Source organism: Kogia breviceps, chromosome 8, assembly GCF_026419965.1.
Source record: "Kogia breviceps isolate mKogBre1 chromosome 8, mKogBre1 haplotype 1, whole genome shotgun sequence".
Taxonomy (NCBI): domain Eukaryota; kingdom Metazoa; phylum Chordata; class Mammalia; order Artiodactyla; family Physeteridae; genus Kogia; species Kogia breviceps.
The window spans coordinates 84,997,024-85,013,924 of NC_081317.1; positions in this window are offsets into that span (position 1 = coordinate 84,997,024).

Sequence of the window (16,901 nt, forward strand, 5' to 3'; positions counted from 1 at the left end):
ATTTTAACTCCCAAGCCTTCGAGGAGACTTGAGGAAGGCAGAATCTCACACTTCTTTTCTATTAAGAAAATAAACAACATAACTTTTCAATCTATCAGCTGTTTTGCCCTGTTTAAAATTACCTAGCTGAAAGAGGAAGTGAGTTTGTTAATATTACTGAGATTCTAGCTGCACCATTTCATATCCGTTAGTGCTCCCTCAGCACTTAGTATGTGCTCATTCAGATATTATTGGATGGATGGATGGATGGATGGATGCATAATCACCCTCCTTTGATCTCTTCGTCTCTGAACAACAAAGAAAGCATCACATTTTCCACTATGTACATATATATGTTTAACAACTATAACGTGCATTATATACTGACACTTTGAATTAGTCTGTATAGAATACACATGCTTTTTTCCTGATGTCTTCTGCAAGGATATAATTCTTGTTAGTAAGAACAATTGCATTTCACTCTCCTGTATGTGATGAGTTTTCTTTCTTCCTTTTTTCTTTTTTTTTAAATGACGTAAGACAAAATTAGGAAATCTCTTTCTTGGGAAATAATTTCTTGAAAAGTAACAAATGACATCATTTGGCAAACTGAAATTAATAGCAACAAAGAAGTCAATTAATATTATCTTATACACCTCAGAGCATTTCAAGTCTGGAGGTTGCTGAGGTGTCCCCTACTTCCTGTCAATGAAATGGAAAACCTTGCCTTATGAAATCATTTGGCCATGCAAGACTTGCTGTCCATAATGAAAGGAGGCTTGCTTTCTTCTTAAATTTTTAATCTCATCAGTAGTGTGCCAACTACCTAAACATCAAATTTTTAATTGTGAGCAATTCATAATTAAATAACTTTATGTAATGATTAAAGAGAAACATACTTCCTAATGGACAGAAAATATGGCCATTAGATACTAAGCATGGAAACACTGGAAGATTTGATACAGTGTGTCATCTTCTGAATAAACTGGACCTTGCAGGTAAATTATCAGGGATAACATGGCTCTTAGTCCTTAGAATTGAGATTAAGTGGGAAACAATTTTGATGCCTAATTGTTAATGTGCAACTTATGACTGCTTTTATTTGTGGGACCTTTTAAACTCAGTTATCCCCCCAAAGCCCATTTCAAGCCAGATCATATCTTTCTGTTTTTACAAGCCTCTCTCACGCCCTCCCCACCGTCAGCATTATTGATCCCCCACCTCGTCCCTGCCCTGAGCAAAGAGCTCTCTGTGGAGCAAGGAGAGAGAAAGGAGCCATGTCCTGCTGCCTTGTTTCTGGTCCTTTGCTCAATGATGGGAAGCAGCTAATTGCTGAGGCCATAGAACTTGAACCATTTAGAAGGTGAATGTCAAAAACGATGATGCTGTGTACTTCAGAGGATGCACTTGTGTATCTCGATGGATCGTTCTTAGGTCTTGCTTTGCCGGTTGTTATACCCCCAGCATTGGAAAAAGCAGCCACCGTTCTGCTGTGCTGGCCATCTGTGCTCCTGCTCCATTCAATAACATCTTCTGGTGCCTGCTCAGTGCAAGTGACTGTACTTGGAGCTGGGAGCACAGCTCAGTTGGTGAGGATACTATCAGGGGTGTAAGCCCTGGACTTAGATCACAAGGCTTCAAGTCAAATCCCACCTCTACAGTTCACTCTTTGTTCCCTCACCAAGTATTGATATGTTCTGAGACTCAGTTTCCTTTTCCATAAAATGGGTATAGTCATACCTGCTTTATAACTCTTGTAGGGTTGCTTGAGGGTTATGAGGGATAGAAATGGGCATTGCTATGATATAAGATAGATACCAAGGGCAGCAGTGATATGCATTTTAATATTCATGGGTTCATGAAGAGTGGGGCTTTTAAGTTAAACTTGAAGAATCAAGAAAGACTTTTTTTTGTAAGATGTGATATTGAGCTGTAATGTTACTCTCTGAAGATTTATCTCATGTTTATGTAAAAATTCTCTGTGATTACAGCTTGTAGAATTAAATGCCTTTCTTTTTTAATATTTGGACAAAATTATACATAACATAGAATCAAATCTGTCTTAATATTAAGATCGGGGCTCTATTTATTAATTTGTTAACATCTTCCAACCCTGATTGTCTCATGCAGCCATGGAGAGAGTCGAATATAAACCCCTCACACAACCAAATTTTATAAACATCATATATAATACATGGAGTTACTTAATAAACATGAGGTGTTAAAGTGATGGATTCTTACAGTAAACCCAAGAGTAAAGAGCCTTTAAAAATTAATTTAATTCCTCCTGATACACTTTTCTAGAGAGATCATGACATGGTGTGTAGCCAAGCTGGCTTTGAAAAACCATCACTAGCAGCTATGTTTTTCTGATCATTTAAAATGCCAGTTGCAGATGTCAGAGGAATAATTGGCCTGAGCCTGTCCTGGAAACCCTATTGCATAAAAGGCTTGGGACTTTTTCCTTTTATTGATTTCATTCAATTTAATGTAAGCAATAGTTTAAAGTAAGTACCAAAAAAATAAATAACCAAACCTTAGGCTTATCCAGCATCTTAACATCTGTCTAATTAAAACAATACACATAGTATTTTCCAGACAGTTTTATTGAGGCATAATTGATAGTTAAAAACTGGACATATTAAATGAATACAACTGATGAGTCTGGAGACGTGCAGATACCCATGAAACCATCATCAAGGTAATAAACATATCCATCACCTCCACAAGTCTCCTTCTGCTCCTTTGGGGTTGTTTGTTTGCTTTTGTTTGTGTGGTAAGAACATTTAATGTGAGATCCATCCTTTTAACAAAATGTCATGTGTACAATACTGAATTGTTAGCTATAGGCACTGTGTTATACAGCAGATCTCTAGAAGTTATTCATGTCCCATAAATGAAACTTTATGCCTGTTGAAAAACTGCCCATTTCCCCCTCCCCATGGCCCTGGCAACCACCATATAAGTGTTATCATGCAGTATATATTCTTCTGTGACTGGCGTATTTCACTTAGCATAATATCTTCCAGGTTCACCCATGTGACATATGGAAGGATTACCTTCTTAAGACCAAATAACCTTCCATTGTATGTATATAGTACATTTTTTTATCCTATAGTCTGTTAGTGGACATTTAGTTTGTTTCCCTGTCTTAGCTGTCGTGAATAATGCTGTGATGCACATGGATAGGATTGCAGATACAGTAGTCCCCCCTTCTCTGTGGGAGATACATTCCAAGACTCCCAGTGGATGCCTGAAACCTTGGATAACATCAAACCCTGTATATACCATATATTTTTTTCTATGCATACATGCCTATGATAAGTTTTAATTTATAATTTAGGCACAGTAAGATATTAACAACAACAGTAAAATAGAACAATTATGACAATATACTATGATAAAAGCTATGTGAATGTGATCTCTCTCAGTATATCTTATTGTACAAATGCAATGCCTTTTCCATCTTTTTGTTTTTTTGCGGTACTCGGGCCTCTCACTGTTGTGGCCCCTCCCATTGCGGAGCACAGGCTCCGGACGTGCAGGCTCAGCAGCCATGGCTCATGGGCCCAGCTGCTCGGCGGCATGTGGGATCCTTCCGGACCGGGGCATGAACCCGTGTCCCTGCATTGGTAGGTGGACTCTCAACCACTGCGCCACCAGGGAAGCCCCTTCCATCTTAATTAAGCACTTATCATGCACTGTGGCCTTACTTTTGCAGTTTGAGGTTCAACAACAAAGCTCACAAATTTATTTTCCCTTCTTCACAATTTCACAGATAGAAGATTTGTTCTTACCATAGATCTCAGCAACCTCAGCATACAGTTGTTGTTGTTTTTCTTTCCTTATTAAAGCAAGAACTTTTGCCTTTTCACTTAAAGGAAGCACTTTACAGCTTTTCTTCGGCGTATTTGAATTGCCAGCATCACTAGTCGTGTGCTTTGGGGCCATTATTAAGTAAAATAAGAGTTACTTGAACACAACACTGCAATACCAAGACAGTCAACCTGATAACTGAGATGGCTACTGAATGCCGAAGGGTGGAACCCGCTGGACAGAGCAGGTTGGTGAAAGGTTTCATCACACTCCTTAGAATTATACGAGAGTTAAAACTTATAAATTGTTTATTTCTAGAATTTTCCATTTAATGCTTTCAAACTGAGATTGACCATGTGTAACAAACCACAGAATCAAAACCATGGAGAAGGGGGTCTAGTGTGTCTCTGAGATCCCGATTTCAATACTTTTGGATATACCTGAAAGTGGGATTATTGGATCATATGGTAGTTCTATTTTTTTTTTTTTTTTTTTTTTTTTTTGTGGTACGCGGGCCTCTCACTGTTGTGGCCTCTCCCGTTGCGGTGCACAGGCTCCGGAGGCGCAGGCTCAGCGGCCATGGCTCACGGGCCCAGCCGCTCCGCGGCACGTGGGATCCTCCCGGACCGGGGCACGAACCCGCGTCCCCTGCATCGGCAGGCGGACTCTCAACCACTGTGCCACCAGGGAAGCCTGGTAGTTCTATTTTTAATTTTTGAGAAACCTCCCTACTTTTTTCCATAGCTGCTGTGCCATTTTGCATCCCCACACACAGTGATTAAGGGTTCCAATTTTACCACATCCTCACACCAACACTTGCTACCTTTTTTTTTTTTTCTTAATGGCCATCTTAACAGGCATAAGGTGATATCTGATTGTGGCTTTGATTTGCATTTCTTTGATGATTAGTGATGTTGGGCACCTTTTCATATACCTATTGGCCATTTATATGCCTTCTTTGAAGAAATGTCTATTCAAGTCTTTTGTCCATTTTTAATCAGGTCATTTGTTTCATTTTGTTATTAATTTGTAGGAATACCTTATATGTTTTGGATATTAATCCCTTATCAGATATATGGTTTGCAAATATTTTTGTTACCAAATCAGGCTCATTTTGCCTAACGCGTAGCTAGTCAAAACCCTGAGACACTGGGTTTACAGCAAAGAAGGGGCTTATTCACAAGGCAGCCAAGTGAGGAGGTGGGAGAACAAGTCTTAGATCTGCCTCCCTGAAGGCAAGGGGCTTGGGCATTTATGGAATAAAGAAGCAGGGTGATCTGAGGCATGGCGATTGTGGGGAGCTTGGGGAGAGGTAATTGGGAAAGGTGAGGTAAGTGTCATTTTGAGCAGGTGTAATTAAGCTATGGACCTCTTCATGGGACACAGGTTTAAAAATGGAGGTGTTTCACATGATCTGAGGGTGGACTTTTCAGCTCTCTGACATCAAAAGGTCACAAAGCAGACACTCACACCTGCCCAGTTGGAGCGTTGGTGGTCCTATCCAGTCTCAATGGGCTCAGCTCGAACTAGACATGGCTGAGTCCAAGTTCCTGGAAAACACCTCGGGCAAACACCTTACTGTTTAGGCTACGAGCCACTTGAAGGACATGCAAGTTTTTCATAGCGACAATTAAAATGACCTTGATGAGTGAAGGCAGGTTACAGATGTAATGGATTTAACTAATGATTACACATGGTTTCATTTTGTTCCATTCCATGGGTTGCCTTCCTATTCTGTTGAAGCTTTCTTTTGCTATAGGGAAGATCTTTTGTTTGATGTAATCCCACTTTCTTATTTTTGCTTTTGCCTGTGCTTTTGATGTCATAGTCAGGAAACCATTACCAAGATAAATATCAAGGAGCTTTTCTCCTGTGTTTTCTTCTAGGAGTTTTACAGTTTTAGGTACTACTTTTAAGTCTTTCATCAATTTTGAGTTGATTTTTGTGTATAGTGTAAGGTAAAGGTCCAATTTCATTCTCTTGCATGTGGATATCCAGTTTTCAACACCACTTGTTGAAGAGACAACCCTTTCCCATTGCATATTCTTTACACTCTTTTTGAAGATCAGTTTGACTGTATATGTGTGGGTTTATTTCTGGGCTGTCTATTCTGTTCCATTGGTCTATATGTCTGTATGCCAGTAGCATACTATTTTAATTACTATAACTTTATATTTTGAGAACAGGAAGTATAATGCCTCTAACTTTGTTCTTCTTTCTCAAGATTACTCTGGCCATTTGGGGTCTTATTTTGAATTGTTTTCTATTTCTGTAAAGAATGCCATTGGGGTTTTGATGGGGATAGCATTAACTCTATAGATCACTTTGGGTAGTATGATCCCATGTTCATAGACTGGAAGACTTAATATTGTTAAAATGTCCATATAAATAGTATTTTAAACATAAAAATGAAAATATGAAGCAATACGATGCTTACTTTTAAAATGAAACAACGAAAGTTCAAGTTCATGTTGCAGTTTTAGTTTTGTTTAAGAATATTTCCAGAGTAGCTGCTTCTCTTTAGTTCCCACCCCTCCCCAATCTTCTTCCTCAAAACCATACCCTATACCTTCCTGTTGTAGCATACTTTTAAATACTTGGTTAGAGAAGAGCTGCATAATGTTTTGTGGTTTTTTTGAATTTTATTTATTTTTTTATACAGCAGGTTCTTGCTAGTTATCTATTTTATACATATAGTATATATATGTCAATCCCAATCTCCCAGTTCTGCATAATGTTTATTATTGCAATTAAAGAATGGTAAAAGAGGGAAGACATGGCCTTTTTTAAAGAAAATAAATGTTGATACAATTATTATTTCCTTGGAGTCACACTCATCTCTTTTCCCCATCTCCCTTTTACAATGCTGTTTGTGGTTTTGCTCGTTTGTTTGTTTTTAATAAATTTATTTATTTTTATTTATTCATTATTTTTGGCTGTGTTGAGTCTTCGTTGCTGCACGCAGGCTTTCTCTAGTTGTGGTGAGCAGGGGCTACTCTTTGTTGTGGTGCACTGTTTGATTGGTTTTTAACTTTTAGCTTAAGAGTTAAAGCTATTTCCAAAGGAAAGACCTGAAATTTTACATCTCCAGTGCAGCTATGCTTTTAACATATAGTTTCCAAAATGGGTGATGACAAAGCCTTACTAAAAAACCATGGACATAATATTAAATGGTGAAGAGACATCTTTTCAGGATCCTCTGGGTGGTGGTCATTTTGCAGGAAAGCCAACAGTGAATCAACTGCAGTTGAAGATTCTGATCTCTTATAAAATGAAAAAACCATTAGATTCCCCATGAGGAAAAATATTCACACACACAGAGCAATTTACTGACAACTAGTAGAAATTTTTAAAAGGATAATATGAACAAAATAAGTATCTTTTATTAGGATTAATACCTTCAGGCATGACTCCAAAATTATTTCACCCCATTTCTTCCTGTTGGCATCTGGTGTGTGGTAGTCTGAATGAGTGTCTCCAATTCTTCCATCCTCTCTGCATCCACACTCTTACTGTGATCTCATTGTGGGTGGGTTGTCCTTCCCCAATCCTTGAATTTGAGCTTGATCATGGGACTTTCTTTGGCTCAAGGCATGTGAGCAGAAGTGACGATGTGCCAATACTGAGCTTAGGTCTTAAGAGATCCTGTTTGTCTACCTGCATTCTTGACTTTTGACATCACTGTGAGAAGAACCAATCCTGCTTTGCTTGTGGGCCCAAGATACACAAAACACACATGTTGCAAACCTGGACCTGCAGACTTGCAGCACTGAGTACCACAGCACTTCCTGTCCTGTCAATCCTTGAGAATCAATGACTAGTGTGTGAGCCACCAAGATTTTTTTTTTCTGATTGCTTATTACACAGCATTACTGTAGCAATTGTTGACCAATAAGAGAACTTTGATTGACCAAAGCCTGTTTTGAAATGGCTATTTACAAAATGTTAGACTTAAGCTTAATATGTTGTCATTGTTTTCAGTTTTAATGTTAGATATGTATTTCTGAGCTGTATAATATTTTTAGTTTTGTACAGCTGGATGATTACAGGTTTTGTCTTTTGTTCCAGTTTTCATTGTTTACTAATGGGAAGAAGAAGTATGACACTCCAAGTGAAAGAGGACTTTGTTTCATTAACAGTGACTGCCATAGGCATACATGATACATATGTTCATATACTTATCAAAATACTAATACTGGGTCTGATTTTTCTCTTAGATCCTCACATTCAGAGCTGCATTTCATAAGTGGTATAGGCTGGTCTTACAAACCATAGGTCAAAGGTCAAGATATTACCAGTTAATTCTGTCTTGAAACAGCATAATACAGAGCATTAGACTGGGAATCGAAAGGTCCAGGACCCACCAGTTGTTGTGCTACCAATTACCCATTCTACTTAGGAGTAGCCTCTTAATAACTTCTTGAGCCACAGATCCCATAAGACTATAAAGTTCTACAGTTTTCTGATTCTGGACCTTTCACTTAGTTGTGTCAATTCACAGTAATGCCAGAAAATGAGATTCTGACAATAGTGTCATTAATATTATAAGTATGGGAGAAACCGAGGAGGTGTCTACAGAGACTTTTGTGGCTGCTCAAGTACCTCTTCAATAAGACTGATTTAAGAAAGGACATGTATGAAAGATAAAAAGAGAGCCATGTGACCAAAGGGAAATGATACTAATAAAGCAAAAACTCAGAATGAGATGAAACTTATGAGAAATGATAAATTTAAAATAAGATGAGTTATGTTGAGAAGGAGAAGAACAAAGGTGGTATTGGCTGATTGGTTGGAGTATCTAAGACCTAGGCAAGTGTAGTCCCTACCACAGACCCTGTGCTTTTAGAGGGTTACTCTCTGGTCTGCCTCTTGGAATAAAGAGATCATGAGATTTAGGGGATACACTCACATAGGCCAGACCCCTTGTCCTTAGACCATGATCTAGGTAGGTTGGGACTCTGAAATTTCCTGCCCCAAATCCTCAAACCTGCTTTTGGTGCCAGCACAGGCCTCTTCTCTGGATTTGTCCTCACAAGGGTAGAAGGCCAACACATAGCTGTTTGCCGGGGATGGAGCATGGTTTGAACGGGCTGATGTGTGAAGGTATACAGGATAGAACCAAGGCTGGGAAGAGAAGTGAGGTGGGCCCAGGCATATAATCTGGGCAGTCACAGGGACCTGCACAGAAAAGGACCCTGCACTTAGTTTAATGCTTTGCTACTGATGTCTTGATATTCTTAATAATTTCAATCTTTGGATTTGTTTTACAAAAGTGGAGTCTAATAGGATAATGGAGCATGTATGTAAACAGAGGAGATACACTCAATATGCATGCTCACCACTGTTCCTTGCCACCCTATTTGCATGGCAGCATTCCTAGTGTCCCATGAGCACAGAATTTCAGTGAATTCACAATGCACGGGAGCTCAGTGAGACTCAAAGCAAGTATAGGTAAGCAAGTTAGGTCTATTACTAAGGGCAGGCACTGACAGTCCTGAGAGGCCATGCTTTCCATTTGAACCAGAACTTGCTTTGAATGCAGAAAGTAAGCATTGGTGTTCTAAGAAATGTGAATGACCAAGAAACCCTATCATATTCTTTCTTATTTGTATAACTTCTCTTTAATAGTCAACCACTTATACTGAAAGTGATGACATAGAAGGAAAGAGAAAGGGTGATCAATAGTTCCTTTCCCAGTTAGCCCTTTCTTACTCATCAGTAAGAAGAAGGTAGAGATTTTTGGTGGATGTGCGTATATGAAAAAGTGAACTAAAAAAAGTTGAATTAATTTCATGCAATGTTCCCATTGTTGTGGTAACATATATACATACATACATATGTGTATATATTATATATATATAATGAGCTATAAAATATGAGTCATATAGTTTAGGTAATCTGCATACAAGTTAAATGCTCTCATATTCATATTTAAAACTGACATTGCACAATATAAAATGGTGCAACAGAAAGATTTTACAGTATAAAGATGTTTGCATTTAAAATTGGCCTTACATACTAAAAGGATATAAAATTCATGATAATAATTTAAAATTTCAATTTTTCTTTTTCTTTTTTTTTTTTTTTGCGGTACCTGGGCCTCTCACTGTTGTGTCCTCTCCTGTTGCGGAGCACAGGCTCTGGACACGCAGGCTCAGTGGCCATGGCTCACAGGAGCAGCTGCTCCGCGGCATGTGGGATCTTCCCGGACCGGGGCACGAACCCCGTGTCCCCTGCATCGGCAGGCGGACTCTCAACCACTGCGCCACCAGGGAAGCCCTCAATTTTTCTTTAGATAGTAAATACAAAACACCCATGACAAGTTGAGAAAGAGAGAAGAGAGACTGCAGAAGGAAGGGAAAAACTTGATAGTTTAATATCTTTAATGACATTTTTTTCATACTTTGTTAATAAGGGGCCTAAACATTTCTATTTTGCACCGTGCCATACAAATTATGTAGCCTATCTTGGGTGGGCCATGGGTGGGAGGTCCTTGATGGGGACTAGCTCCCACTGTATCTAAAGTGTAACCAGCCCTTCCAAGTTCTCACTAAGGTGTATCTGTCAAGGTAAGAGGATATAAAACATACTTAACAGATTTGGCTAGATATTTAATTCTAAATATTTGGATATATAACATGTGGATGCCCATATTTTCTCTTGCTCCTGGCCCTGCAATGATTATCTGTGGGCTTGCTGCTTGAAGTCAACAGGACTATGAAAATAAAAGAGAGGAGTTTTGGTTTTGCAGCACTGACATAGGCTGCTGGTTGTCTCCAACAAATCCAACTCTGGCAATGATAGAAAAAGTAAAGAAACATATATAGATCTGAAAAATGAATGTAAGCCCCTACAGAAACTCCTGGGGGAATGGAGGTTGTTGTCACCTGGCACAGGATGGAAAATGGAGCCTAAGTAGGTGTAGGACTGGGAGCCCCCATCAAAAGATTGGTCAGGGCAGAACTCTGGAGTAGGGCTGCTTTAAAAAAGAAAAAAAGCAGCAGCCGCCCAATATAGCTTGGTTGTTAGGTAACTCCTGGGTAGTATTAAAGTCTGGCTGAAGTGTCAGTAAGCTGTCTGAGTCGTCATAGCTACCTTCTACTTTTCTCCTAGATTCTGAATGTTGTATGATTGCAGGTGAAAAGCCCTTGAAGGAAAGCTATGTTCAGGAAAGTCAGACAAGGAGTTTTGCTGCAAGGTAGAGTCACAAACTTATTTGGGGTTTGGCAGCAAATAGGTAAATTCAAACCAAGATCTTTGCTTTAGGGCCCATCCACTCTGGGCAGATCCCTCTTCTTTAAGTCACTGAGCAAGTCGCATCACAAAATAGATCCTGGGCTTTGGCCCCCTCCCCGAGTACACATTAACAGTCTACCCAAGTAGTAGTCATATCCAAGGCTTCTTACAGGGAACCTACAAGTAGGATGACCACTGAACTTATCATCCAAATCAGGACTTTTTTTTTGTGTGTGTGTGTGTGTGTGTGCTACGCGGGCCTCTCTCTGTTGTGGCCTCTCCCGTTGCGGAGCACAGGCTGCGGACGCGCAGGCTCAGCGGCCATGGCTCACGGGCCCAGCCGCTCCGCGGCATGTGGGATCTTCCCGGACCGGGGCACGAACCCGTGACCCCTGCATCGGCAGGCGGATTCTCAACCACTGCGCCACCAGGGAAGCCCCAGGACATTTTTGATAGTGAAAGGGGAGCAATTAATAGCTACCTTGGCTCTATGGGTATAAACTGGCGGAATGTCCCAGGCCAACCAGGATACATGGTAACCCTACACATAAGTTTTATTTGTATAAATTAGAAAAAAGTATCCTTTCTGGATGAACAAATTAGAAAAACATACTTTCTACAAGGTGGGCAAATTGTTAAAAACAATTTTAAAGGCACAACACGTCTAGGCAGAAAAATTAGAAATAATCACTCACTCTGGACCCAAGAATTAGGAAAAGTCAGCACCATATGGCCTGCCTCGACAAGCAGATGACGCCTTTGGATGAAGAAAAGTTCACTTTGATTTCTGGGAGGATCAGTCCTGTTCCAGAGCATCAACTTGGTGATGAAGCACAGGTGAATGTCAGGTCCTCTAGTCCCCTTGACCTGGCATGTTTATGCAATGTTCAATTGGCATAGTCATGTATGGTGGTCCTGCTTATGACCACAGGACAATATAAGCTTCAAGTCCTCTGAGGAGCACGAATACTATAAAAAAGTATACTGAAATAATAAATGTATATTTAATTAATAATAAACAATGCCAGATTTGAAAATCAGCATGCTGAATACTTACAAAGTGATATGGGAAACTATTCATAATCTGAAGCAGGAACAACTCTTATGGATACTGTGAAAGGCTACTGGATTAAAACCATAAAGTGTTCCAAACAGGATAGGAAAGAGGAAAAAAAAAAACACCACACGTTTAAATTTATAAAGAAAATTAAAGACATCACAATGAAAAATTCAAAAAGTCCAGAGAGAAAAAATAAGTAGATGAACTATAAATCAACAGGTGTCATATGGACATCAGGTTTCTTGATCACAAATGCAGGCCAGAAGATAATGGAGTAATAATTTCAAACTTTTGAAGGAAAATAAGTGTGAACCTAGAATGTTATATACTGCTAAATTATCATTTAATATGAAACCACAATGAAGACATTCTCAGATACGCAAAGCATCAGAAGCGTTACCGTACAAAAACCTCCTTTGAAAACACTTGTTATGAAAGTATGTCATAACTAACTAATTAAATTCATTAATTCAATAATATGCTATAAAATATACAGGAGGTATGGTAACTATCATTTATTTTTTTAAAAAAATCTCAAAGATCAGATTAATGAGCATATTCATACCAATTCAGAACTAAAATTCTTAATGAGAAGGGTAGGCACATGAATAGGTAAGGGAAGCCCAGAAGAAGGAAAAATCATGTTAGCTCCATTTTTCTTTTCTGAAAAACATTATATATTGATGTTTAAAAATATTCATAAGAAGAAATGACTCTAAGTGTGGGTCTTTATAAATTACATTTAACCACTAGAAGAAAAAAACTAGGATGTTTAACTCTCAAATAAAACAATCTATCCAATGAAAGGCTATATAGGAGGAGACGAAAAAGCAGAAAGAAATGCAAGTGTAAGCAATAGAAAATATAAAGTTAAATAGCCAAAATAAATACTAATATAAGATTAATTGCAGTAAATATAAATATGTTGAATTCAAATACCAGAAGACTGGATTAAAAATACAGAATTGAACAACATGTTGTCTACTTGATTAATTCTTAAAATAATAGGACAAAAAATTGATAATAAAAATATTTTAAGTTTTGGTATAAAGAGTTACCAGTCAATATGAACTATAAGAAATCAGTGTAGGGCTTCCCTGGCGGCGCAGTGGTTGAGAGCCCGCCTGCCGATGCAGGGGACACGGGTTCGTGTCCCGGTCCGGGAAGATCCCACATGCCGCGGAGCGGCTGGGCCCGTGAGCCATGGCCGCTGAGCCTGCGCGTCCGGAGCCTGTGCTCCGCAAAAGGAGGGGCCGCAACAGTGAGAGGCCCGCGTACCGCAAAAAAAAAAAAAAAAGAAATCAGTGTAGTGATTTAAAACTAGATAAAATAGAATTCATGATAAAATGTCATAAAACATAAAGAGATTATATATCCTGGTAAAACAAAAATAGATCAAGAATATATAAAAATCATGAACATATAGGTACCTAAAATCGACTGTAAAATATGTGAAAAAACAAGTGCTAGAAGCATAGGTAGAACTGAAAATTAAAAATAAAAAAATTAGTATTTTACTACGTTTCTTAAAACTAGATAGATCAAGCAGAAAAAAATAAGAAAAAAAAAGTTTGAATAATGCTATGAATAAGTTCAAACTAAGTGATTCAGAAAGAACTTCACATTAAACAACAACACAAAGCCCACACTTTTTTCAAATTATATGAGAATTTCACAAAAAATTATTAGAAAGAATAAACATTGTTTTAAAGAAACAATAACATCATAAAATATAGTCTCCTAAGATAATGTCATATGCATAATATATAGCAAGATTTCATATATATGATTATTTAAAACAAATTTAAAAATCATAGGGGGAATTCCCTGGTGTTCCAGTGGTTAGGACTCTGTGCTTCCATTGCAGGGGGCACAGGTTCGGGCCCTGGTCTGGGAACTAGGATCCCGCATGGTGTGCAGTGCGGCCCTCCCCACCCCCCCAAAAAGGTCATACAATGACCCTTGAGTTAAAGAGAAGATCAAGACAAATGTATAAATACTTAAAACTGAAATGAAAACACTATTGCTTTAAGTTGGAGCAGGTATTTTTGCAATGCTCCCGTTAGTAAGTTATTAAACCAAAAAGCTATTGTGTGGAAAATTCAAGGTGTATGTGTGGGTATATGAATTTTTTCACTTCTCTATCATGGGACAAAAGAAAAAAAGTTGGGTTTCAATGCTGGCAAATTAGACACAGATATTTCATGGAAATATCTGTACCTTTAGGGTACTCAGAGGATAACCTTAAAAGAAGGAAGCTAAAATTGGATGGAAAAAAGTGTTAAATGTTTTTTAGAATGAGTTCTATTTGATGAGCTTAAGTAAGAGCAATATTTACAAAGCCATATAAAGGCATACCTAAGAGATATTGTGGTTTTGGTTCCAGACTACCACAATAAAAAGAATATCACAATAAAGCAAGTCACAATTTTTTTGCTTTCTCAGTACATATGAGTTATGTTTTCGCTACATGTAGTCTATTAAGTGTGCATTAGCATTATGTCTAAAAAAACAATGTGCAGGGCTTCCCTGGTGGCGCAGTGGTTGAGAGTCCGCCTGCCGATGCAGGGGACGCGGGTTCGTGCCCCGGTCCGGGAAGATCCCACGTGCCGCGGAGCGGCTGGGCCCGTGAGCCATGGCCGCTGCGCCTGCGCGTCCGGAGCCTGTGCTCCGCAACGGGAGAGGCCACAACAGTGAGAGGCCCGCGTAACGCAAAAAAAAAAAAAAAAACAATGTGCATACTTTAATTTAAAAATACTTTATTGCTAAAAACTGCTAGCCATCATCCGAGTCTTCAGCCAAGCCATAATCTTTTTTGTGATAGTAACATCAAAGATCACTGATCACAGATCACCATAGCAAATACAATAATAATGAAAAAGTTTGAACTATTGTGAGAATTACCAAATTGTGACATAGGGACACAAAGTGACCAAATGCTGTTAGAAAAAAAAGTGCTGATAGACTTGCTTGACACAGGGTAGCCACAAATCTTTAATTTGTAAAACAATGTCTGTGACGTGCAATAAAGTGAAGTACAATAAAACAAGGCATGCCCATAATTTATATGTGTATGTAAATGTGAATGTGTATGTGTATGTGTATATCAGACTAAAGGTTAGTTATAAAATGTCAACTGTTAGTGCAAGGGGGTTTTACACTTTCTCTTTGTTTATCCTAAAACTGGCTGAATATAAGAATCACCTGCAGAAGCAAAAAAATAAATAAAATCCAGATGCCCAAGTCCCATCTCTGAAGATTCTCATTCAATGGGTTCTGGATTTCCACTGTGTTTAAAAACCTAAAGGTGATTCTGATACGATTCATAGACACAATATAAAGCTTCTGCTTTACAGGAAATAATACCAGTTTATTTTGTTATTTTATAGTTATATTAACAGGTTGTACTATTGACGGATAAAGTCTGATGTCAAAATTCACTCCCCACTAGGGATAAAAAAGGAACTAGTACTCTGTACTGCCGCTTGGTGGCAGCATGCATATATTGCAAGGGCAATTATTGTAGGAATCCAAATTAATGGAACATTTTAGAATTGGAGGACTACATAGAGATCATCTAGTCAAGCTTCCAACTATTATAGTTGTGAAAACTAAGGCCCATATAAATGAAATGATTCATCTCCAAAGAGCATTAGTGAAAGAGTATGAAATAAAAAATATCTCTGAACTTTTAATTTAGTGCTATTTTTATTAATCTCAAGAATTAGCTCAAACTTCAGTGTGACAGATTTGGGATTGAATTCTTGCTCGGATTTACTGGTCGCGTGCCTTTCAGTAAGTTACTAAAACACTTTTAACTTCGCTTTTCACATGTGTAAAATGGTGAGCCTTGACTGATACAGAGTATGCGATAGCCTAGCACTGTTCTTAACACATACAAGTACTTAAAATTTTTTGGCTCTCATCTCTCTTAAACAACCTCTGCCCTCTTAACAATAAAAGTGTCTTTCAGCTAGCAAAGCACCCCAGAGCTGACAACATTCTGGCAAGAGATACAGGATTCTTTTTCTTACTGGGGGTTCTTTATACCCGATATTTGAACTGCACTTAAACATGAACATCTCTTGTTTATACTGTATTAATGGATTTGATAGATGAATTTCAAAAAGTAATATGCAGAAATTAAGCTGCCTTACTCTCAAGAAATATAATTCGATAGTGGTGGCTAGAATGATAAACAGTGTTTGGACAGGGAGTCCATATTGGATATGAACAACCTGTACTCCCATTTGTCTATTAAGACTAAATAGAATACTTTCAAAATCTGTTTCAACGGGCAGTTATTTTCTTCTGACTCATTTAAGTTACTTGCAAGAAAAGGACAATCTGGGCCTTCCCTGGTGGCGCAGTGGTTGAGGGTCCGCCTGCCGATGCGGGGGACGCGGGTTCGTGCCCCGGTCCGGGAATATCCCACATGCCGCGGAGCGGCTGGGCCCGTGAGCCATGGCCGCTGAACCTGCGCTTCTGGAGCCTGTGCTCTGCAATGGGAGAGGCCACAACAGAGAGAGGCCCGCGTACCTTTCATTATCAAATTGGCTGAGGCTTCTAAACGATGATCATTTCACAACAACATCTCCATTTTCACCTTCTTTAAATGAGTTGGCCTCATAGATGTGCAATAAAACAGAGCTTCACTCTCCACATTTTTAATTTTGTATTCAAACAGTGTGAAGAAAACAGGATCAGGGAGTTCAGCCATAAAAGTGAATGGATTACTGATACATGTTACATCATGGATGCAACTAAGTGAAAGAAGTCAGGCACGAAAGGCCACATATTGTATGGTTCC